Genomic DNA, 24,560 nt, shown 5'->3' on the forward strand with positions numbered 1-24,560 from the left:
ACCTGCCATACCAGAGACCCAGGTTCAACTCCTGGTGCCTGCCCATGCAAACACAAACAGAGAAAAAAGTCAGTCAAAGCCATTAGAATTCAGAAAGCACGGGAGTTTGGAAATAGAAGTATTTTTCCATAGAAGTAGTTTTCCAAAACTATAATATCTTAGAAAAAAAAAATTTGGTTATTCAGTAGAGAATTCTTTGTGAAAACACAAGACTGGGGTCTAAAATGTGTCCACTTCCTTGATATTGCAGAAAACAGAGAAACACTACATCTAAGCTCTTTGATGGGAACATGGTGAGAAAGTATAAACATGTAAACAAAGATAACCTTTTTCTAGCATGATTTGAAGGGTCCAGCCTGCTCCTTCTTTATTATATAAATGTCACTCAACAATGCAACCCCTCCACACATGCACACACGCATACACACACATACACAGAAATACACATTCATGCACATACTTAGAGATTCCTGAGCTGCCTTGACCATCAATCCATTATTTTGTGTCAAATACCACACTCATGATTTTTTTTAATGAAAAATTTTTCATTAGAAATCACTTAAGTCCCTTGCCAATTTCTTTTTTTTTTTAATTTATCAGATCATAGAGCAGGTTTCTCCCATTGAAACAGAAGTCCTTTCCAGGATACAGGTTCTGTGATCCTCTGGCTCCCTATCTAGCCAGAAATTATGACTGGGGAGAACATGGAGCACCTTGTAGGAAGTGGGAATTAAGACACTCAAGTGAAAAACAGGGCTGGATGAATTGGGGAAATGTTACAAGAATGGAAAAATTAGGTATGCTCTACTATGTACCAGGAATTACACCAAAATTAAAGATAAATCACTCAGTACCTGATCATCTTATAAATGACTAACTAAATGTCCATACTTAAGGATACTTTATAAGGCTAACATTTATAAACTTGGTGCAAACAGAATTTCATTTGTTATATAATAAAATTCTTATATATTGCAATCTTCCTTAATTATAACATGGACTATGCAAAGGGGTGGTCTTAAACATAAAAATAGCATAATTACAATTCATTATGTGTTTTAAATATACCCAATTCTGAATGTCTAATCTTAACTTATGGCCAATTAAATATATATATACATTTTTTTTTTAATTCAGAGGGGCAGGGCAGTCTGTTCAAGAATCTTTACCACTTGTTCTGATGTTATATTCTCTTTTGTACTTTTTGGGCAATTGATTCATGATGCAGTTTGAAATGGCCAGAATAATGCCAGTTTCAACTGGGTTCTTAGGCATAATTCACCATAGTTGTGTCTTCCGTTTTTATTGATGCAATTATGAACTGATACAAGCCAGCAGAAAGAAACAGAAATACAATGTAATGCCCCATTCTGGTACATTTTTACAAATTAAACCTAAGGAGGCACAATCTCTCCTGGACTATTATTTTGAGACTATGTGACTTGGACATTTATACCAGAATGAAGCTTCTGCTTCTCCAAACTCTGTACACTAATTGTGAAATTGTTATAATACTGCTCATCACATACTGCTCCAAACAATTGCATTCATTCATTCATTCTGCAAATATTTATTGAGTATCTACTGTGGGCCTGGCACTCTGCTAGATGCTGATGATACGCTGGTGTGGCAGAGATAGGCAGCTGCTGCCAAAAAATTGTGCTCTCCTTCCATAGTGTTGCGATGTGCCTAGGAAGCGGTTGCTGGGCCAGGAGTTGCAGTTCCCAACCCGCCTTGGACCTGAGTGTGGGGGGTGGGCATGACTGGGTCTTACTATCCAAATGTGTTTAGAAGTGAAACCTGTCACTTCTGGACCGAGGTGGTTGCGAGTGGGTGCATTCTCTATCCTCTCCTCTGCTGGGGACAGAAGACTCTGAGGTTCTAGGGGAGGGCCCCGCCACCGGACAGAAGAGTCTGGGGCCCTGAATAACCACGTGTAGGAAAGTTACTCACCAACTAGGTGAGGATGAGGAGGACTTAATTATGCAAAGAGGATTAGGGATGTAGAGGGAAAAATGTGTATAGAGCACTTCTAGGTGAAAGACTAAAAGTGTCCAGCACATCACTATTGATTCAGCAGCTGGTTGCCACAAAAGCCAGGTGAAAGTCATCAGGGCCATCAAAAAACACATTTAAAAAATCTGTTTACGATAAAAAAGAACAAAATAAATGGATAACATCTGAACTGTCATTCAAGTTCTTTACTTATACTGCATTACCCACAACATTGGCTACCATTGGTGTGTATATTGCTTTATGTTTTGTTACCCAGTATAGTTTTATTAACTTAAGATTTGAAAAGTAAAATGTTTGAAAGTAGGAATATATCCCTAGGAATACAAAAGAGCCCAACTGATTATAAAATGTTCAAAACGTAACAAATGCGTATTAGAAAAAATTTTAAATATGTCATATATTCTTTAATTTCTGGATTTTTAACCTGATTCTTGTATGGGCGCCTGGGAGACTGCGAATTCCCTGAAATTTCAGACAAAATTTGTGGGTTTGTGTACAGATGGATTTTGCTAGGGATAGGTACCACAGCATATATATTTTTTGAGAGGTTGTGCCTTTTGGTTTGGTGGGATTGGCTAGCCATAATTATTAGAGGGAGAAGCCATATTATCTTATTCTTATAAATGGATTAGTGTCTAGAAATCTTTAAAATGGCAATAAAATGGAAAAAGAGAATCGAAGTCTCCAAATGATGCAAAAACATTAAAGTTGTGAATTTTAAGTGAGCTGGTCATTAGGCATGAACAGGTTTTAGGGAAATCAGCCCAAAGCCCATCTAATGTACTCAGGATTCTTAGAGTTATTATTTCATTAGTAGAAGCACAATATCCTCAGAGACCAGATTTTATCTTTCTATAACAGATTGGAAAATGAAGAAGTAAGAGTTAGAAAAATTAAGTGCCTTATTGAGAATTTGCAGGACCTCTCCAGTCACTATTCTTTCTCTTAATCATCTGATTATTCGAATAAAATTGAAATGGGTCTCAAGAGAGCTCTTACCCACAAAATTTACATCTCTTCTGTCTGTAAGGACCCAGTGTTTGCAATCATTAACTGAACAGGGAAGTTCTCTCAAGTTGGGCAGAGCCTACATTCTACTCCAGCTTTAAAAAGAGCAAACTTTTTCTCTGACTCCCAAATTACAGACTAATCAGTTTGAAGGATAGTCTTTCAGGGCCATTGTTTCCAATTCTGTCTCTGACATGAGGAGCAAACAGTTTTCAGACATGATCTTTCCAGTGTCATCACTGTTGTAAAATGTTTCACCTCTTTAATAGAAAATTATATACCCCATTTACAAAATTTCCAAGCAGATAATTCATTTTTGGATTCCATAGACAAGAATGTGCTGCTAAATTTAGGAGATGTCAGTGTCTTCTCATGTTCGCTATCCTTGAGCCACAGCAATAATCAAATTCTAGTATGTGAAGAAACTAGATTTTGTAATTTTATCCAGAGCAAAGTGGGCACAAGAAGACTGATTGACCGTGACCACCATGACACTAGTTTTGTATAGGTGCCAAATAGGCTAGGAGACGCATATCTGCTGAATAGTACATTTCCTCTGAGTATCTAAGGAACTACCTCAGTGTTGTTTGGTGAAGTGTGTTAGTCAGGGTTCTCTAGAGAAACAGAACCAACAGGAGAGATTTGTAAGTATGAGATTTATAAAGTCTCATGCAACTGTGGGAATGAAAGAGTCCAAAATCCATAGGGCAGGCTATGAAGCTGATGGCTCCAATGAAAGCGTCTGGACAAAATCCACAGGAGAGGCTCTCTGGCTGAAGAAGCAGTTAAGGAGTCTCCCTTCTTCCTTAAAAGCCTTTAATTGATTGAATTATCTCGTTGTTGGAGACACGCCTTAGTTGATCACAGATGTAATCAGCCACAGATACAATCAACTGACTGATGACCTCATACACTAGCCTTCTGGTTTATCAACCAACCACGAAATATCCTCGCAGCAATGGTCAGGCCAGTGCTTGTCTGACCAGACAACTGGGCATAATCAATACACCAAGTTGACACCAGAAACTAACTATCCATCACAGTGAGCATGGATCAGAACATAGATAATTGGATGTTTTTGATAACTAGTGTCAATCAAGTTATAGTTGTTTTATGGGCTCACCTTCATCAGCTGTATGTTCTGACAGCCCCCAGCCCCAGCATATAGGAAGATCACTTCCCGCCCAACCCTGAGACTATAACTGACTTCTGTTCCCACTGTGGAAAATAGTTCCGCTTCTTTTCCCTACACCCATCCTTCCTGTCTTTCTTAGGAACAAACCTTGATTTTCAGTTGGGCCTATGTCACTTAGAATAGTATTTTTTTATTGACTTTTTCTTGACTTCCTTAAAATTAGATGTGACTAAGTTCAAAATGATGAGATTTGGGTGGGTGTGATAGAAAAGCTTGTAGCAGACTAAAATTCCCGCTGAGAAAAAATTTAAAAGCCAAATGAAAACACAAAAACAAACCAGCAACAAATGCACATAAAGGCATTGAAAACTGTTGAAACGAATAGAGGAACGAAGATTCTGGAGAGGGGAATCAATCACCATGGAAGGGTGATTGATTATTTGTAGCTGCTTTTTGTCTGGGGAGATTCTGAGCCGTTTCTGAGCTAGGATAAGAAGCTGAGAATTGTATAGCTTTTGCCCACACGGGGGCTGCTGCTAGGGGACAGAAAAACCAATAGAGATTTTGGTGTTCATGGTGATGGAGAGTCAAATTAAAAGCGTCATGCACCAACACCCTGGTGCAGGGAAGGGGGCAGCAGAGAACTATGGCTGTTTTTTCCTTTATTTACTGAATTCACAAGCAGACCGGTGCATGAGGCTAAGAAGCTACATAGTAAGCCTCTGTAAAACAGAACTGAGTTTTCAGTGGAAGCGGCAAGGGTTAGAGTGTAGGTTCTGCTAGGTGTAGGGGACCAGAGAATATAAGAAGCTCTTAGTGTGGAAACCCTAAAAAAACTACACCTTAAGAGCAGTTGGAGAAACAGACACAGGAGGAGATTTATTAAAACTACAACCCAGGTTGACAGAGCTCAATGCCTAAGTAGAATAAAATGATCAGACCCAACTCCTTCTGCCTAGGAAATAAAAGAGTGAATCTTTTCTGGGGAAAGATAAAATTATCTGGAGTCTGTACAATTATAAACAATGTTTGGCATTCAATAAAAATTATTATACATGCTAAGAGAACCATGTGATCTAAAACCAAGAGGAAAATTAGACAGATGAAGAACTATAGGGGTTTCTGTATTGAAGTTATCAAAGATTTTGAATGATTTTACAATGATTGATAAGTTTGAGAAAATAGATAAAGAGATGGAGAACATCATAGGCATCTATATAAAAAATTAAATGGAAATTCTAGGACTAATAAATACATTAGCTGAAATTAAGTATTCAATAGATGAGTTTAACAGCAGATTAGAGATAGCAGTAGAGAGAATTAATGAGATCAAAGACAGATTGCTAGGAAATACTTAAGAGTAAAACGCTAAAAGAGAAAATTGTAGAAAATTTAGGAAAGAGTGCAAGAGACACACAAGCAATAAAAAATATAATATAAATTAAATTGGAGTCCTAGAAGAAAAGATGAGAGAGGAAAATATTGACAGTATCATGGCCAAGAATTTCCAAAAAACTGATGAAAAAATCACTCCAATAATCACCTGAGAAATAAAAAGAGACTTCCGGAGAAGATGGCGGCTTAGTAAGACTCGCGGGTCTTAGTTCCTCCTCCAGAAAAGCAACTAAAGAAACAGAAACAATACAAAACAGCTCCCGGAGTCACGACAGAGACCAAAAAAGACAGCGTACCCCATTCTGGAACGGCTGAACGGGTAGGGAGAATCCACTGCTGTGAGATACCCGAGGGGTGCACGTTTTCCCGGCTGGGGTGGCTGGCGTCTGGGGTCCCCTCCACGCACGTGGCTCCCCGGTCTGACTGGGAACATTGGATAGCGGGGCCCTCCCGTCACGCTTGGCGTCTCGGGCCAGCTGGGCAATTTGGACCGGCACTCCCCCAAGCCACGGCCAGCGACCCCCGCCTCCACGCGCGGTTTCCCGGGCCGACTGCCCCGCAGACAAACGACCGCCACGAGCGCCACCTACTGGGCAGGAAAAGAAAAACAGAGCCCAGAGATTCCACAGAAAAACCTTTCAACCAGCTGGGTCCCACACCCAGGGAGATCTGATCAAATGCCCAGACACCAGCAGAAAATAATGGATGACGCTCGGAAAATTGAAGATATGGCCCAATCAAAGGAACAAACCAATAGTTCAAATGAGATACAGGAGCTGAGACAACTAATGCTGAATATACGAACAGAAATGGAAAAACTCTTCAAAAACCAAATCAATAAATTGAGGGAGGACATGAAGAAGATATGGGCTGAACAAAAAGAAGAAATAGAAAATCTGAAAAAACAAATCACAGAACTTATGGGAGTGAAGGACAAAGCAGAAAAAATGGAAAAAACAGTGGATACCTACAATGGTAGATCTAAAGAGACAGAAGCTACAATTAGTGAACTGGAGGATGGAACAACTGAATTCCAAAAAGAAACAGAAACTATAGGGAAAAGAATGGAAAAACTTGAGCAGGGAATCAGGGAACTGAATGACAATATGAAGCGCACAAATATACGTGTTGTGGGTGTCCCAGAAGGAGAAGAGAAGGGAAAAGGAGGAGAAAAACTAATGGAAGAAATTATCACTGAAAATTTCCCAACTCTTATGAAAGACCTAAATATACAGATCCAAGAAGTGCAGCGCACCCCAAAGAGAATAGACCCAAATAGGCGTTCTCCAAGACATTTACTAGTTAGAATGTCAGAGGTCAAAGAGAAAGAGAGGATCTTGAAAGCAGCAAGAGAAAAACAATCTGTCACATACAAGGGAAACCCAATAAGACTATGTGTAGATTTCTCAGCAGAAACCATGGAAGCTAGAAGATAGTGGGATGATATATTTAAATCACTAAAAGAGAAAAACTGCCAACCAAGACTCCTATATCCAGCAAAATTGTCCTTCAAAAATGAAGGAGAAATTAAAACATTTATAGACAAAAAGTCACTGAGAGAATTTGTGACCAAGAGACCAGCTCTGCAAGAAATACTAAAGGGAGCACTAGAGTCAGATACAAAAAGACAGAAGAGAGAGGTATGGAGTAAAGTGTAGAAAGAAGGAAAATCAGATATGATATATATAATACAAAAGCCAAAATGGTAGAGGAAAATATTATCCAAACAGTAATAACACTAAAAGTTAATGGACTGAATTTCCCAATCAAAAGACATAGAATGGCAGAATGGATTCAGCTTTAAGACAAGATAAACTTATGAGGCATGTAATCACATGGATGGACCTAGAGAATATTATGCTGAGTGAATCCAGCCAAAAACTAAAGGACAAATACTGTATGGTCCCACTGATGTGAACGGACATTCGAGAATAAACTTGAAATATGTCATTGGTAACAGAGTTCAGCAGGAGTTAGAAACAGGGTAAGACAATGGGTAATTGAAGCTGAAGGGATACAGACTGTGCAACAGGACTAGATACAAAAACTCAAAAATGGACAGCACAATAATACCTAATTGTAAAGTAATCATGTTAAAACACTGAATGAAGCTGCATCTGAGCTATAGGTTTTTGTTTTGTTTTGTTTTGTTTTGCTTTGATTTTACTATTATTACTTTTATTTTTTTCTCTATATTAACATTCTATATCTTTTTCGGTTATGTTGCTAGTTCTTCTAAACCAATGCAAATGTACTAAGAAATGATGATCATGCATCTATGTGATGATGTTAAGAATTAATGATTGCATGTGTAGAATGGTATGATCTCTAAATGTTGGGTTAATTTCTTTTTTTCCGTTAATTAAAAAAAAAAAAAAGAGAAGGGATAATTGGAGATGAAGGGATACAGACTGTACAACGGGACTGGATATAAAAACTCAGAAATGGACAGCACAATACTACCCAATTGTAATGCAATTATATTAAAACACTGAATGAAGCTGCATGTGAGGTATAGGTTTTTTGTTTTTGTTTTTTTTGTTTTTTTTTCTTTCTATTATTGTTTTAATTCTTATTCTGTTGTCTTTTTATTTCTTTTTCTAAATTGATGCAAATGTACTAAGAAATGATGAATATGCAACTATGTGATGTTATTAAGAATTACTGATTGTACATGTAGATTGGAATGATTTCTAATTGTTTTGTTAATTCTTTTTTTAATTAATAAAAAAAAATTAAAAAAAAAAAAGATATATTATCTTCAAAAAAGAACAATAAAATTGAGAGTAATTTCTCAACAGAACTTCTAGAAGCCAAAAGATAATGAATGACATCTTGAAAGTGATGAAAGAAAATAACTTACAACCTAAAACTTTACTTGAAGTGAAATTATCCTTCAAAAATGAAGATAAAATAAAGATGTTTTCAAACAAACAAAAATAAAGAATTTTTATCAGCAAACCTTCACTAAGAGAAATACTAAAGGAAGTTATTCAGACAGAAAGAAAACCCAGATTGAAACAGAAATATGGGAAGTAAAGAAGAACAAAGGAAAGTATAAATAAAAATGAAATTTTGAGTATAGAAAACAATAATGACAATGTCTCATGGAGTTTAAAATACATATAAAAATAAAATTCACAAGTTAGGAGGGAAATAACTGAGTTCAAGTTTTAACATTATCAGGAAAGTGGTTAGAGGGCATTCATATTAGACTATCATAAGTCAAGTCTTCATACTGTAATCTCTGTGATAACTTCTTAAAAGATGTTTTAGTTAGTTTTTTTTTGCATTCCAGCAGCTTTATATACCAGAAAGAGAATGGCTTTTAAAAAGGGCATTTAAGTTGTAGGTTTACAGTTCTAAGGCTATAAAAATGTCCAAACTAAGGCATCCAGAGAAAGATACCATGGTTCAAGAAAGGCTGATGGGTCTGGAGCACCTCTGGTCAGCCGGGAAGGCATGTGGCTGGCATCTGCTGAGGTCTCTAGTTTCTACTTTCAAACAACCTCCGCAGGGGCATTTTATTTTCTCATCTCCAAAGGTCTCTGGCTGTGTGGGCCCTGTTGACACTGAAGCTTTTTCCAAAATGGCTCCCTCTTAAAGGGCTCCAGTGAGCAACCCCACCTTGAGTGGGTTGAAGACACATCTCATTGAGACTATCTAATCAAAAGTTATGACTCACAATTGGATGGATCACATCTCCATGGTAACAATAAAAATGGTCCCACCCACTAATACTGAATGAGGATTAAAGAACATGGCTTTTCTGGGGTCCACAACAGTTTCAAGCTGGCACAGAAGGTAAAAATAACAGCTAATAGAAGGAAAATGTAATTTTAAAAGTTATTTGACTAATCCGAAAGAAGAAAAAAAAAAGAGGAAAAGGTAGAGAACTGGGTCAAATAGAAACCTGATATATTTCAATATAATAGTAATAGCATTTTATGTAAATGCACCAATTGAAAATTTAGGTTCAATTATTTAAGTGAATTAAATACTCCAAATATTTGAAAAGATAACAACAAACTGCTTAACTGTGTCACCTCTGTTGGAAAAAAGGTTTTGGGGGGAAATAAGGAGACAGCTTTTATTTTCCAAAATATTTATTGTTGAAATTATCCCAATAACCATGTTTTATTTTCAAATTTAAAAGAAGAAAAATGTGATCATTTAAGGAGAATACACACGCGCACACACACACGATATTTACCCAGCCGCATATTCTTTTACATGTCAAATTTTACATGTTTCTTCCTATGTACTGCACACATTTCCTGTTAATGTTACCATCAATATTGGTTATTATATAGTTTTAAAATTTATTGCAATAAGATCTTGTTTTCCACTTCATTTCCTAGCAAGTTACTGGTTGCATGTGTCAGGGCTATAGATTTTTCATGGTATTACCTACAACCTGCTTTATTGTACTCAACTGTGTTAGCTCTCCTCTTTCAGATACTGGGATGCTTTAGCATCTGGGGAAACAAAGGAGTGCCCTCTTTCTACTCGGTTTTGAATATGTGTAGTAGCCCATTTCCACCTGTGCTAATCAGAGCTGATCAGTTCTTCATGTTCTTGCTACAGTTCCCACCTTCTCTTGGAACTTAATCATTGTTCCCCCGTTCTTAAAAAGGAAAAAAAAATCTAGCCTTTATAAACAAACATTGAATGAATAGATTAAATAAAATACTCATATTAACATTACTCCCATTATTAAATCAATAAAAATGTAAACATCAGATACTCACCTGTCTTTTACATTTTAATTACTTTGTAATCATTGTATTAGTTTTTCCTTTGAGGACTGTGAACTAATGACCTCTCACAGAGGAACTTGTTCCATAATTAGAAAGTTACAGTTGTTGTGTGTTGTAAGCCTTTCTATTTAATGCTCAAATTGTCACATCTTAAGGAGCAGGAGCCCCATAAGTTAGCTTCTAAATCATTTCAGAACTGCCAGTGACCTTTCCAAAAGCTCCTTTGCTTTCTAGCACCAAGAGTTCATATTCTAGCAGTTCAGGATATACTTAAGTTTAGAGTTGAGAACTCAGAAAACGAAGCCATTACTGAGTTGGCTTTTATCCGGGAAGACCAAGTAATGATTTCTTTAGGCAAATTGGAAAAGAAGTTGACTATCAACCATAGATAATTTATCTATCAGGAAGAGAATATTGATCGCTACCATTCATTGAGTGCTTAGAATGTTTAGGTGCTGTTAGGTGTACATTCCATGTGTTAATGAATTTAATCATCATCTCAATCCTATAGGTACGATCTGTCATCTCCATTTTACAGGTGATGAAAACTGGGATCAGACTAAGTAACTTGCCCAAGATCACACAAATAATACATTCAGGACTGGAATTCATCAACGTCAGACCCCATGTTCTTCTTCCTTACCTATTATTCATCTGGTATGGGCCTGCACCAGAGAACCCTGACCTCTGCTCCACTCTCTGTGACTCGTTCTCATGCGCTGAGTTCCTCTGCTCAGGAAACCTAAGCTCCCTGTGGCTGGGTACCTGTTCTCCTGAGATTGCGCCTTACCTAGGCACAAGGGCTCTTGGAGGAGGTGGGGCAATTCCAGGTCCAGGCATCCAAGCCAACCTCCCCTAGTGCCCGGAACCACTGGTCCCCACATTCAGGCCTTCCTTTGGGGTCCCTACTCAGGCTCTGTTTCTGCTTTGTGCTTCCTACTGTTTCAGCCTGCAGTCTGGTCTCTATGCCCCAGAGAATCAGTTTCCCACGCTGAAACAGACTGGAGGTTGTTGATTGGTAAAATCATCTTTACCAGATACATAGCTTTTTAAAATCCTTAAAATTTAAAGTTTTTATTTCCCTTTTTACTCTGTTACCTCTCAGAGCATTTAATATGCTTTGCTGTGATAGAAGAATTTGACAGGTTTGTGTTTTTTTTTTCAACACCTTGACTCTTTTTTCTTTTACACATAGAAAGATATAAAAAAGGGAACCCAAAACTAGCCCATTATTCTATCACCCAGATTACTCCTGTGGTCATTTTTAAAAATTAAAGTAAAAAATATACATAATTAGAAAGTTAATACTGGTAGAATAAAACAAAAGGTAATTCATTTATTCATTTATTTGCAAATATGTAATCAGGACCTTGACTGGACTACGGGTATAATTCACATGCTCTCTGCCTTAGGAGGTAAGGACCCATCCTCAATGTACAGGTTTGAAACTGTTATGTACCCCAGAAAGGCCATGTTCTTTTAATCCTAATCCAATATTGTTAGGTGGGACTTTTTCATTAGGTTGTTTCCATGGGTATGTGACACACCCAATTGTGAGTGTGAGCCTTCGCTTAGATGGAGATGTGACTCTGCCCATTCAAGGTGGGTCTTGATTAGTTTACTGGAGTCCTTTAAAGAGCCGACACAGAGCTCAGACACAGATGTTTGGAGATGCAATGGGCAGTGCCAGAAGGACCCACAAGATCTGTGAGAGCTATTTGAAACCAACAGCCGGGAGGGAAGCCAAACAGATATTGCCATGTGCCTTCCCATGAGATGTTAAGCAAGCCAGAACTCAAGAGTTTTTCCCCAGAGAAGCTAAGTGATGGGCCACAGGAGCTTAGAGAGGAAGCCACAGTAATGAGAAGCACAAGGCAACAAACTGGGAGCAAGGACCTCAGATGGCAGCCTTGTGCCTTTCCAGCTGGCAAAGAAATCCTGGATGCCATTCGGCCATTCTTTGGAGTCAAGATATCTTACTCTGAATGCCTTAGTTTGGACATTTTTAAGGCCTTAGAACTATAAACTTGTAACTTAATAAATCCCCTTTATAAAAGCAGTTCCATTTCTGGTATAATGCATTACGGCAATATTAACAAACTAAAACACTCAGTAAGTCCTCAGTGTGGTCTGACCAGACAAGGCTTCTTAAATAATCTTGAACTGTTCATTTCCCACACTGTATCAGAAAACTCTTGTTTTTAGACTTGCTGATTATTGCTCAGAAGGCAAGGAGTGCAATGATCATGTACTCTTTATGGAGATGTCACCCAATTCTTCCATGGGATACAAAGTAAGTTCCAATGTCATTACATACATATCTTCTTAAAACACAATCCATATCTGTCCTTTAAGCTTATGAGAGATAAGAGAGAAAAAGGTTAGGGTATTGAAGTAGATTCAAGTACATCTGTGTCATCTAGTAATGCTGACGCTATCATGGTGGTTGTATTTCAGGCACCTTTGAGTATTATCTATATAACCCTGAGGAGCAGTGGCTATTTCTCAGGAGCCTGAAACGAGCTCTGGAAAAAACCCAAAGAGATTACTCAGTATAACCCCCCAGCTATACGGAGTCCTTGGCCAGCAAATTCCAAATTTATCTGTTCCCCCCACGTTGTTTTGCATTTAGAATGTGCTGTTTAAACCATTCTCTGAATTGACTGAAAGCCTAAACCATTCAGAAGGGATACCTCACACCTTAGAGATTTCTCAGATGGATCATCGTGCTCTTCACATAAAAGGGTCCTGAGGCTCAGACTTTGAATGATTGAAGAATCCGTGTTGTAATAGGTGTAAAGTAGCCCTTACACAAAGAAACTCAAAGTACTTTTCAGTTTCACTGTGACATAGTTTAATTGAAAGCAGAATCAATCCGGACATGACAGAATACAGGAAGAGGTAGGGGACTGCTTGCAGTTTGAAATGGCAGACCTCCTTCAATTGCAATTAGCATTCAAAAGACTTTCATGTCCATCTTTATTCAAATATACCACCTTTGTAGTCATCATAACTTTTAAATTTAGATTTAGTTACAGCAACAAATCTACTTGAGCCATTCATTTTACCCTCCTAAATGTCCTTGGATTCTCTATCATTTATTCTTTTTAATAGAGTCCTCTGTTGTACTTTTTCTTCTAATATATTGATTCTTCCTAAAGGATATAATAAAAGCAGCATAAAATAGCATATTGGATATGAAATTAGGAGAAGTTTTCCTGGACTAACAGAAAAGGCAAGAAGATGTTGCTGTAGTTGAATATATGGCAGAAGCCAAATTCTTTCATCAGTTTCAAATCTATCGCCTTCCTTTTGTTCTTTGCTACCATAATGGTACATCACTTCACTGACTTAAATTCTAGGATTATGAATGGCCCCCTTGGGGTTATAAAATTCAAGGGTAAGGACAGCAAGTGTGTTTAAAAGAGGGAAGAATCCAAGTTCTGAAGAGACTTTAATTCCATTTTCTGTTTCTTTTTTATTTATAAAGGAAAATGTCAATTGAGATATGAAACAATGTAAAATTAGCATTTTCTCCTATATTTTCTCTTTTAGGATCTATTTTGACATCTGATGCAGAAATACATTTTCATATCCTTTCTATGTTGAAACATGAATAAAAATTCAAAGCAGAAGGAACGTCATATTTGGTCTAGAGCCAAACCTCCTGATTCTTTTGTCCGTTTGTTTTATTAATTTTTAAATATTTTTTTAATATGACAACAAAGAAATATAAACATTTTTGACATATGATCATTCTGTTCTACATATATAATCAGTAATTCATGATATCATCACATAGTTGCATATTTGTCATCATGACCATTTCTTAGAACATTTGCATCAGTTCAGAAAAAGAAATAAAAGACAACAGAAAAAAATTCATACATTCCATACCCCTCACCCCTCCCTTTCGCTGATCACTAGCATTTCAATCTAAGTTTATTTTAACATTTGTTCCCCCTATTATTTATTTTTATTTCATATGTTTTAGTCCTCTGTTGATAAGGTAAATAAAAGGAGCATCAGACACAAGGTTTTCACAATCACACAGTCACACTGTGAAAGCTATATCATTATGCAGTCATCTTCAAGAAACATGGCTACTGGAACACAGCTCCACATTCTCAGGCAGGTCCCTCCAGCCTCTCCGTCACATCTTGACTAAAAGGTGATATCTATTTAATGCATAAGAATAACCTCTTGACTCTGTTTGGAATCTCTCAGCCATTGACACTCTATTTTGTTTCATTTCACTCTTCCCCCTTTTGGTCAAGAAGGTTTTCTCAATCCCTTGATGCTGAGTCTCAGCTCATTCTGGGGTTTTCTCAATCCCTTGATGCTGAGTCTCAGCTCATTCCAGGATTTCTGTCCCACATTGCCAGGAAGGTCCACACCCCTGGGAGTCATGTCCCACATAGACAGGGGGAGGGCAGTGAGTTTGCTTGTTGTGTTGGCTGGAGAGAGAAGCCACATCTGAGCAACAAAAAAGTTCTCTTGGGGGTGACTCTTAGGCCTAATTTGAAGTAGGCTTGACCTATCCTTTGTGGGATTAAGTTTCATATGAATAAACCCTAAGATTGGGGGCTCAGCCTATTGCTTTGGTTGTCCACACTGCTTGTGAGAATATCAAGAATTCAACTTGGGGAAGTTGAATTTTTCCTCTTTCTCACCATTCCCCCAAGGGGACTTTGCAAATACTTTTTTTATTCACTGTTCAATTCACTCTGGGATTTATCAGGGCATCACTCTGGACAAACAACAACATCTCATGCCCTACTCAAGGTTCCATGTATTTATGGTGGTCAATTAAGCTGTCTACATCAGTTATATTATGAAATGCACTAGTCAAAATATAAATTTAGTTCCAAATAAACATTTTTTGCTTTAGTCTCACACATAAGTTAAAATTTTAAAAATTTTAAAATATTACTTACTATCAATTTTCAACACCCTGCAGTAATGACATTCCTATGTTCTTCCTCATGCAAAAACAATTTTTTATATTTGTACATTTAGTCACTATCATTATACATTCTAGGCATTCCTAGATTATACCATCTCAGTCTTTATCTTCTATCTTTCTTTCTGATTTCATTTGTGCCCCCAGCCTTCTTCCCTCTATCAATCTCACATTCAGCTTCATTCAGTGTTTTAACATAATTGTGTTCCAGTTAGGTAGTATTGTGCTATCCATTTCTGAGTTTTTACATTCAGTCTGTTCCATAATCTGTATCCCTGCAGCTTCAATTACCCAATATCTTACCCTATTTCTATCTCCTAATGGTTTCTGTTACCAATGACATTCTCCAAGTTTATTCACTAACATCAGTTCATATCAGTGAGACCATACAGTATTTGTCCTTTTGTTTCTGGCTAATCTCACTTAGCATAATGTCCTTAAGGTCCATCCATGTTGTTACATACTTCATAACTTTATTCTGCCTTACAGCTGCATAATATTCCATCGTATGTATATACCACAGTTTGTTTAGCCACTCATTTGTTGATGGCCATTTTGTCTGTTTCTATCTCTTTGCAAATGTAAATAGTGCTGCTATTAACATTGGCGTGCAAATGACTGCTTGTGTCTTTGCCCTCATGTCCTCCAAGTAGATACCTAACAATGCTATTGCCGGGTCATTTGGCAATTTTATACTTAGCTTCCTAAGGAACCGCCAAACTGCCTTCCACAGTGGTTGCACTATTTGACATTCCCACCATCAGTGGATAAGTGTGCCTCTTTCTCCACATCCTCTCCAAGACTTGTCTTTTTCTGTTTTATTGATAATGACCATTCTGGTGGGTATGGGATGATATCTCATTGTGATTTTGATTTGCATTTCCCTAATAGCGAGGGAAGTTGAGCATCTTCTCATGTGACTTTTAAGCCTCCTGATTCTTGATTTGTGTATCCTCTCCATGATAACTCTTTATACTATGCTGATTCCACTGTATCTCTTGTTACCCCAAATTTCAGGATTCTGAGTTTTGCTTTATTTTTCCAGATAATTACATTTAAAAAGTAAAATTGAATACCATTTTTTGTGTGTCTGGATTATCCTAATAATTGATTAATGGCATGCCCTGTCCAATATCTTGGATTTAGGATCTATAGCCAAAATGGAATAAAACATTTTGCTTTTATTTGTAGGCAAAAAAAAAGGAAAGAATTTCATTCATTCATTCAAAAAGCATTAATCCATAGTGACATCTTAGACAAAACAACACGCTGGGGGCCTAATAAAGCTTAAACTTCAGGGGCCAAGTTTAAGACCTCCTTTTTTTGGTGGGCACATGGTCGGGGAATCGAACCCAGGTCTCCTGCATGAAAGGCAGGCATTCTAAACACTGAACTACCTGTGTACCACCCCCAGCCCCCTTTTAAAGCCCTCAAGCTTATTTTGCATTCTTTTTCCTAAGACTTTCAAAGTCCTTGAACTTAAGCTACACAAAATGTGAATCTACCCTTGCAAAAAATCATCAAGCTCATAATTTGGATATATTTGACAGCATGGGTTTACCAAGAACTAATCATGGTAAAATAATATCTTTCCATGTTTCATTTCTCACTAAGTTAGTAAATGTAGGGATTGGATTCATTTACTGTTCAGAAAATGTGTATATAAGAAACTTCTAGATTGAAATACTGGTGGTCAGTGAGAGGGAGGGATAAGAAGTATGGGATGTATGAGATTTTTCTTTCTTTTCCTGGAGTGAGGCAAAGTTCTAAAACTGATCATGGTGATGAATACATAACCATGTAATGATCTTGTGAACCACTGATTGTACAGTATGGATGGACTGTATGCATGTGAAGATTTCTCAATAAAAATAATTTTTTTAAAAAGGAGCTTTCTACATGTCAAGGCCTATGTGCTGATCAAGGGTCTGGGGATACTCCAGTGACCAAGTACCTGTCCTCCCAGAGCATAATCCAATGGAATTAATCATATATATATATATCTATTTTGAGTAAGTCTCCTGAGACGTCTTTATAAATAGGATGGACCAATATGCTTTGCATGATAGCATCGTTGGGTGGATTTGTCATTAGATGAATGACTAAACATTAATTATTGATTAATATATTCATATCATCATGGACAAAGCCTCTAGAGAATTGGCACAAGGAATATTTGCCTATGGCATAACCCTGTTCAATTATTTTACTAGCAACCTGAATTCAAATATACAAGCATCTGTATTAAATGTACAGCTGAGAAGGAAAAGTTAATACGAGGAGTGACAAAATCAAGATTTGTCAACATGTTACATAAAAAGTAGGTGAGCTTTCGTGGAAGACTGTTCCATTATTGACACTATTTTATCACATTGTGCTGAGAGGTATCAAGAATAATATGTTAGTATTATGTGTTCAATTACTATGATAGTTTGTCAAATTAACATGCCAGCTTTAAAAACTGAAATATTTCTTGTCAAGTTTTAAAAGTATGGGTATATCTGTTAAAACATCATTTTTTTAAAACTAAATCTCCAAACATATGGAAATCAATGGATGTAATACTATATCAATAGAATAAAGGACAAAAACCACACGATCAGCTCAATTGTTGAAGAAAAGCATTTGGCAAAATCCAACACACCTTTACAATAAAAGCACTCAACTAGGAAGAGAAGGAAACTGTCTCAAATTGCATAAAGGCCACTTATGAGCCAACATCCTATTACATGGTGAAAGACTGAATATTCCCCCCCCATTATCAGAAACAAGACTACCCTCACTGCTTCTGTTCAGCATTGTTCTGGAATTTCTAGCAATTTAGGAAAGAAAATGAAATAGAAAGAATCCTGATTGGAAAGAAAGAGTAAAACTATGTTTGCAGATGACATGATCTTGAATATAGAAAATCCAAAGGAATCCGCTGAAAAAACTATTAAAACTAATAAATGAGTTCAGTAAGGTTGCAGGATATAAGCTCAATATACAAAAGTCATTGTATTTCTATACACTAGAAATGAACAATGTAAAAATGGTATTAAAAAAACAATTCCACTTTCAATAGACTAAAAAAGAGTAAAATTCTTAGGACTAAATTTAACAAAAGAAGTACAAAATTTATACTCCGTAAAACTTTGAAACGTTGAAAGAAATTAAAGAAGATCTAAATAAATATAAAAGACATTTTATATGTTCATGAATTGAAAGACTTAATATTAAGATGGCAATATGCCCCAAACTGATACACAGAGTCAAAGCAGTTTCTATCAAAATCCCAGCTGGCTTCCTTGCAGAAGTTGACAAGTTGACCCTAAAATGCAAGGAACCTAGAATAGCCAAAACACTCTGAAGAAGAACAAAGATAAGGATGTATGAATTGGAGGATTCATACTTCCCTATTTTTTCATATCAGAAGATGTTCCAGGCTACAGTTCATTGTCAATATAATTTCTTTTTTACTAAACGTTAATTTTCTTCACTGAGACACACTGGATTGTATACTTGAAAAGGATAATTTTATAGTATGTGAATTGTATATGTCAATAAAGATCTTTAAATATACAAACTCAAAAAGTTTCATTTCTCAAATTCATGACCACTCCATTCCACAATTTCTCATAATGGCATAATTTCCAAACTGCTTTCAGCTCTAGCACTAAAAGCTGTTAATTGAAAATCAAATATTTCTCTAATAGTCATTCTTTCATTCCTCATCTCTTCATAAATATTGTTTAATTCTTTCTGATGTTTATTTGGTGAACAATAATGTAAATATTTATATCTTATATTTAATAGTAAATATTTATATCTCTTGTTGATCATACAGAAATGACTGAATATGGTGACTTAAATTGTGCCAATTTAAACATCCAGAATTTTTTTGTAAAATTGTGATTAAAACGCCAGGCTTTTTCCTTAACATTATACTGCCACATCTTTATAAAGTTCAAGAAGGTTTTATGTAATATATTACAACAAAATAATTTTTCTCTAGCACCATCACCAAAAACTTCTAAAGCATTTTGTATCTTATTAGCGCCCCATGATTTTTTTAATCTTTCAACTCCCTGAGAGGTCATTCTGGAGGTTACTCTTAGGCAAGCTTCAGCCAGATATTGAAAATTGCCACCGTATGACAAGCCCCAATCAACAGTATTCTTGAAAACCCTAAAGAATGCCCTGGGCTCTTTCTAAGTCTCTCTAAATTTATTTTTTTCAAAAATTATGGCTTCCATATTGTTTGTAAGCCAGATTAGTACTAAAACCCAGAGGTATCAGTCTCTCCAAGAACATTAACTAGTTTCGTACCTCTACCCCATAAAGTCAGCACCCTTCACCAGCACAAAGAAGTTAAAAATCATCATTGCCCAGATATCTCTGAAGATTGAAAGAATGATTAAATGAGAAGGAGGAGGTGTAACAGAGAAATTCAGACTTAAAATGATTATGAGTACTGACTCATTATATAGATATTTCTTTTTAGTTTCTAGTCTATTAGAATAGCTAGAAGAAAAAAGCAGAAGTTGTTGAGACGTAATCCAGTAGCCTAATCTTTGATAATGATTATATAGCTATATAGCAAAAAAGAACAAAGTCGGTTGCCTGTGTTAGTACGGATCTACTTCTGGATATTTTTTTCTGTTCCACTGATCTATATGTCTATCTCTGATGATACTACTCTACTTACTTTTTTTTTTTTTTAAGGAAATATTTACAGATAGTACAGCTTATTTTTTTTATTTTTTTATTTTTACATGGGCAGGCACTGGGAATCGAACCCGGGTCCTCTGGCATGGCAGGCAAGCGTCTTTGCCTGCTGAGCCACCGTGGCCCTACACTACTTACTTTTATTGTAAGTGTTTAAATTGGGTAGAATGCAATACTAGGGGTCAATAAGGGGACGGGGATAAGGGGTATGGAATGTTTGGGGTTTTCTTTTATCTTTTTATTTTTTTCTCTGGAGCATTGCAGATCTTCTAGGATTGATCATGGTGATGAATACACAAGCATGTGATGATACTGTGAACTACTAATTTTATGGTATATAAATATATCTCAGTAAAATTGCATTTGAAAAAAAATCTTTCAACTCTCTTCAAAGTATTGAATGTAGAGCTTTATCTGAGATTCTATAAAAGTTTCACACACTAAGATTGCTTTCCAGACACGTAAAACCTCCAGATGGGTTCCCAGTCCAGATAAGTCCTGAAACCCAGAGCAGCCAGCCTCTCCAAGAACATCAACTAGTTCCATCCTCCCATCTCATATTATCAACACCCCTTTCCAACATGAAAAAGTTAGACTGGGCATAGTCCAAATACCCCTAAAGATTAGTAAAAGGATCAAAGGAGCGGAAAGAGTTATGACAGAGAAGATAGGATTTAACCAATGAGTATGACTGCTGAATCATTATACTTGATAGTTCTTTTAGTCTTTAGTGTCTTAGTGTAGCTAGAAGGAAAAACATAAAATTGTGAAACTAAAACCCATACCAAACTCTGAAATCTATTCTATAATTACTTGCTACAGTGTACTTTGAAATTTATTATTTTTTTGTATACATGTTATATTTTACAATTAAAAATTTTAAAAAGACAATTAAAAACTATTTAGATGCAGGGCAGGCCATGGTGGCTCAGCAGGCAGAATTCTCATCTGCCATGACAGAGACCCACGTTCGATTCCTGGTGCCTGCCCATGCAAAAAAAAAAAAAAATCAAAGCAGAACAAAGAAAAAAACTATTTAGATGCAGTAGCAATTATAATTCCAGAACAGAGATAAACTGGTGATTCTCCCAAAACATAAAAAGTTTTATAAGCACAATCCATCTGCACTGCCAAATGGACACTGGCCAAATGGCATAAAGCTACAACTATTTCATAGATTTTTTTATGACAGAGGCCCCTTTTCTTGAAATAAGATCATGTTTCACTTGAATTAATGAGTTTATACTAAAGTTATATTATAAATTAACGTTACTGCTTATCACAGTTAATATTCTATAATTTACCAAGTGAATTTAATGAGAATTCTTTAATAAGAATTTCAATATTTTAATTATCAATTTGGCCATCAACTATCAGCCGTGTCTAAGGCTATATGGACCTTTCCTTGTAAAGGACAACAGAATTACCCTTACTATGAACGATTGCCATTTTAGTTTGGTGTATGCATGAATTATGGAAAACTGACAAGACACGAAGTATCTGAGGAAAAACAGGAACATATCCCCCACCCTTTTTCTAAGGACTTTGGTCAAGCCCATTGGACCTACCTGTGGATTAATTACAAAATGGAATATTCACTGATTATTGAGAGAAGTGGAGAGATCCATGAGAGGGCATCAGCAGAGAAGACATTCTTTTCATTTCAATCATGAGAGAAAAGTATATGTGAGTTCTCAGATAGTCCCCAATAGCAAGAAGCATACTTCAAGATAAATGAGCCCATCTTACCATATCAAGTTCCATGTATAAGGATGTCCATTAGAGTGTTATTTGTAATTGAAAAATAATGCTAGGATAATACAGAAATTGTTAAATAAACTTATGAAAGTTAAATATTCATGAGAAAATATTATGCAGTTGTTTAAAAAAGTAGACTTTCAGTACAGATCGTGGAATAAATGCATATTTTCTTTGCTTGTCTCACTAAAACATCTCCAAATCACCAATGAAGCAGTCATATAATGAAGGCAATTCCATATATGAACTCAGGAAATAACTAAAATTTCTGCAAAATATAATAACTGTTGGATCAAATTAAGGGAAAATTCCACCCCCCCAAAAAAATAATAGATAACTTTGAGAGCTAAATGATGTCACCTCAAAATAAGCAATAATGCATGAGAAATCTAATCTGTTGCTTAGAACAGCAAAAATTGAAAATATAAACAACAAGACATGGTGGAATGTATCTACAGGCCTCAGTTCCACATCAGAGATTGGCAAGTCTGGGATGGTCAGAATGTCAGCAAAAAATATTGTCTTCAGATCTGGACTGAGCTCCACTTTTTAAATGAACTCCAATACTATAAAATAGTAGAGGAGTGGGTGAGAGATATGCTCCTTCTTACTGGCTGGGGAGCATCTGAACCTGCAGGAAGGATAACTATGACTGGGAAGATCAAAATCTGTATTAGTTTGCTAAAACTGCTGGAATGCCATTTAACAGAAAGGGAACAGTTTTTTAAAAGGAAATTTATTACAACTTACAATTCTAAAGTCATGAAAATGTTTAAGGCATCCACAAAAGGTTACCTTCACTCAAGAAAGGCTGATGCCATCTGGAACACCTCTGTCAGCTGGGAAGTCATGTGGCTGGTGTCTGCTGGTCCTTGCTCCTGGTTTCATTGCTTCTAGATTCTTATGCCAGTGGTTTCCTCTCTAAGCATCGGTGGACCTTCACTTAGCTCCTCACAGACACAACTCTGGGTTCTGGCTTGCTTAGCATCTCATGGGAAGGCACATGGTGACATCTGCTGGGCTCTACCTGGGTCTAGCTATCTGTTCTCTTTTTGTTGGTACCCCAAGCATCTCCAAACATCCGTGTCTCTATCAACTCTGAAGCAACTGTTCTCCAAGTATCTGTATCTGAGGTTTCTCTAAAATGTTTCCCATTTTAAGGACTCCAATAAACTAATGAAGACCTACCTTGGATGGGTGGAGTCACATCTCCATCTAATCAAAAGGCCACACCCACAATTGGGCACACTGCGTCTAAATTAGATTAATTTAGATAATCTAATCAAAAATTTCCACTTACTATATTGAATCAAAATTAAGAGATGGCTGCCCCCACAAGATTGGATCAGGATTAAAACATGGCTTTTCTGGGGTACATAACAGTTTCAAACTGGCACACAGATACACAGGGAATATGTGGTTTGAGCTTTTCATAATTGGCATCTTTTCTGGAAAGTCATTCACAATTCTGTGAAGTGGCTGCTGGAATTTCGTGCCAGTTTTATCAAGACTCATTGTTCACAGAATCTGAAATTTCTGAGTTGAGCCAATGAGAGTGTGAGCATGCCTCTCACACCTTGGCAAAAGGTTTTAGCAGTTGGCACCTCATACCTTTTTATGTTGGATTTATGGAAAAGGAATAAAAAATGCCCTCCCAGAGAGAGGGCTTAAAATATCAAAGAGCTTTGTAGCTGCTGACAGTAGTGGATGAATAGAAATCAATACCAAATTAATAAACAAAATCCCTGTGAGTGATGAACCTTCATCATAAGCCACAATAGGCAGTTGAATACTGGGAGTTGTCTGCTCATCCCAACTGGAAGATACTAAAACTTGCGGGAAGACTTGGCTCAGGTAGAGGGCATATAGATTTTGTGCCATGATGACCCTTCACTCTTCAACTCCCATCCCTTTACACACTATTCTTAAACAAAGATCAGGCCTGCAAAGAACGTACCACAGTCAAAGATGAATACAGGATACAATATGGTTTCTACTTAAGAGAAATGCAAAGATACTTTAAGGGAGAAAGATAGAAAGATCATATACAAAAAGGACATGAATAATATACAGAAGAATTGCTTTAGGAAACAGAAAAAAATATTGGGCAAATATTTGACCATACTCCCAAAGAATTAAAGGCAACATGGATCTTTTAACTGTGTATATAAAAACATAAAGCTAAAAGAATGGGCAAGATGGATCAAACTGGAGAAATAAGATAAAGGAGAAAAAGAAGTGAGTTAAAAGAACTATGAGAAGCAGCTGAATATAATAAAACCAATAGAAAGAGAAGCCCTATTAGAAGCAGAAAGAAGTAGAATAAAATGTATAAAATGAAATTCAGTGAAACTAGTGAACATTCTTTATTGAAAATCCCATGAAATGAAATAGAATACAAAAAAAGAAGAACATGAGGGGATGAGATGTAGAGATGGTAGACAATGCAGAGACAACATATGCATAATTATTATTGTTCCTGAAGAAGATGAAAAACAGCAATAGAAAAATAAACAAAGATATTTTGTTTAAAGTCATTAATAAATAAAGATTCAATAAAAAGGTATATCATAGATAGCTATAGCTGCAGGTTCTCACTGAGACATGGTTATGTCAAAGAGTATTAAAGATAAAAAAAGAATCCTTCAAACATGTGAGCAGAAATTTTTTAAAATTATGGAAAAAAATTATGAATACACGCTTTTCCACATTAGCAGCACTCGATGCTAGAAAGAAACAGGAGAATGATGTCTACAATTATGAGGTATGTGTGTGTGTGTGTGTGTTAAGTAAAGGATTTAAACTCATTGTTCATATG

The 24,560-nt window shown here is 36.4% G+C and overlaps 1 protein-coding gene and 1 pseudogene across 4 annotated transcripts in view; one reads left to right on the forward strand and one right to left on the reverse strand.

Annotated features, from left to right (window-relative positions):
* Nucleotides 1–24,560, reverse strand: part of LOC143656921 (divergent protein kinase domain 1A-like) — a 64,247-nt pseudogene that overhangs the window by 30,122 nt on the left and 9,565 nt on the right.
* Nucleotides 9,303–24,560, forward strand: part of SLC24A2 (solute carrier family 24 member 2) — a 284,459-nt gene continuing 269,201 nt past the window's right edge. For all 4 annotated transcript variants that reach the window (XM_077148057.1, XM_077148060.1, XM_077148059.1 and 1 more), the window contains exon 1: nt 9,303–9,358. The gene's annotated coding sequence lies outside the window, so the exon portion shown is untranslated. The remainder of the gene's footprint in view (nt 9,359–24,560) is intronic.

This window comes from Tamandua tetradactyla, chromosome 2, assembly GCF_023851605.1.
Source record: "Tamandua tetradactyla isolate mTamTet1 chromosome 2, mTamTet1.pri, whole genome shotgun sequence".
Classification (NCBI taxonomy): domain Eukaryota; kingdom Metazoa; phylum Chordata; class Mammalia; order Pilosa; family Myrmecophagidae; genus Tamandua; species Tamandua tetradactyla.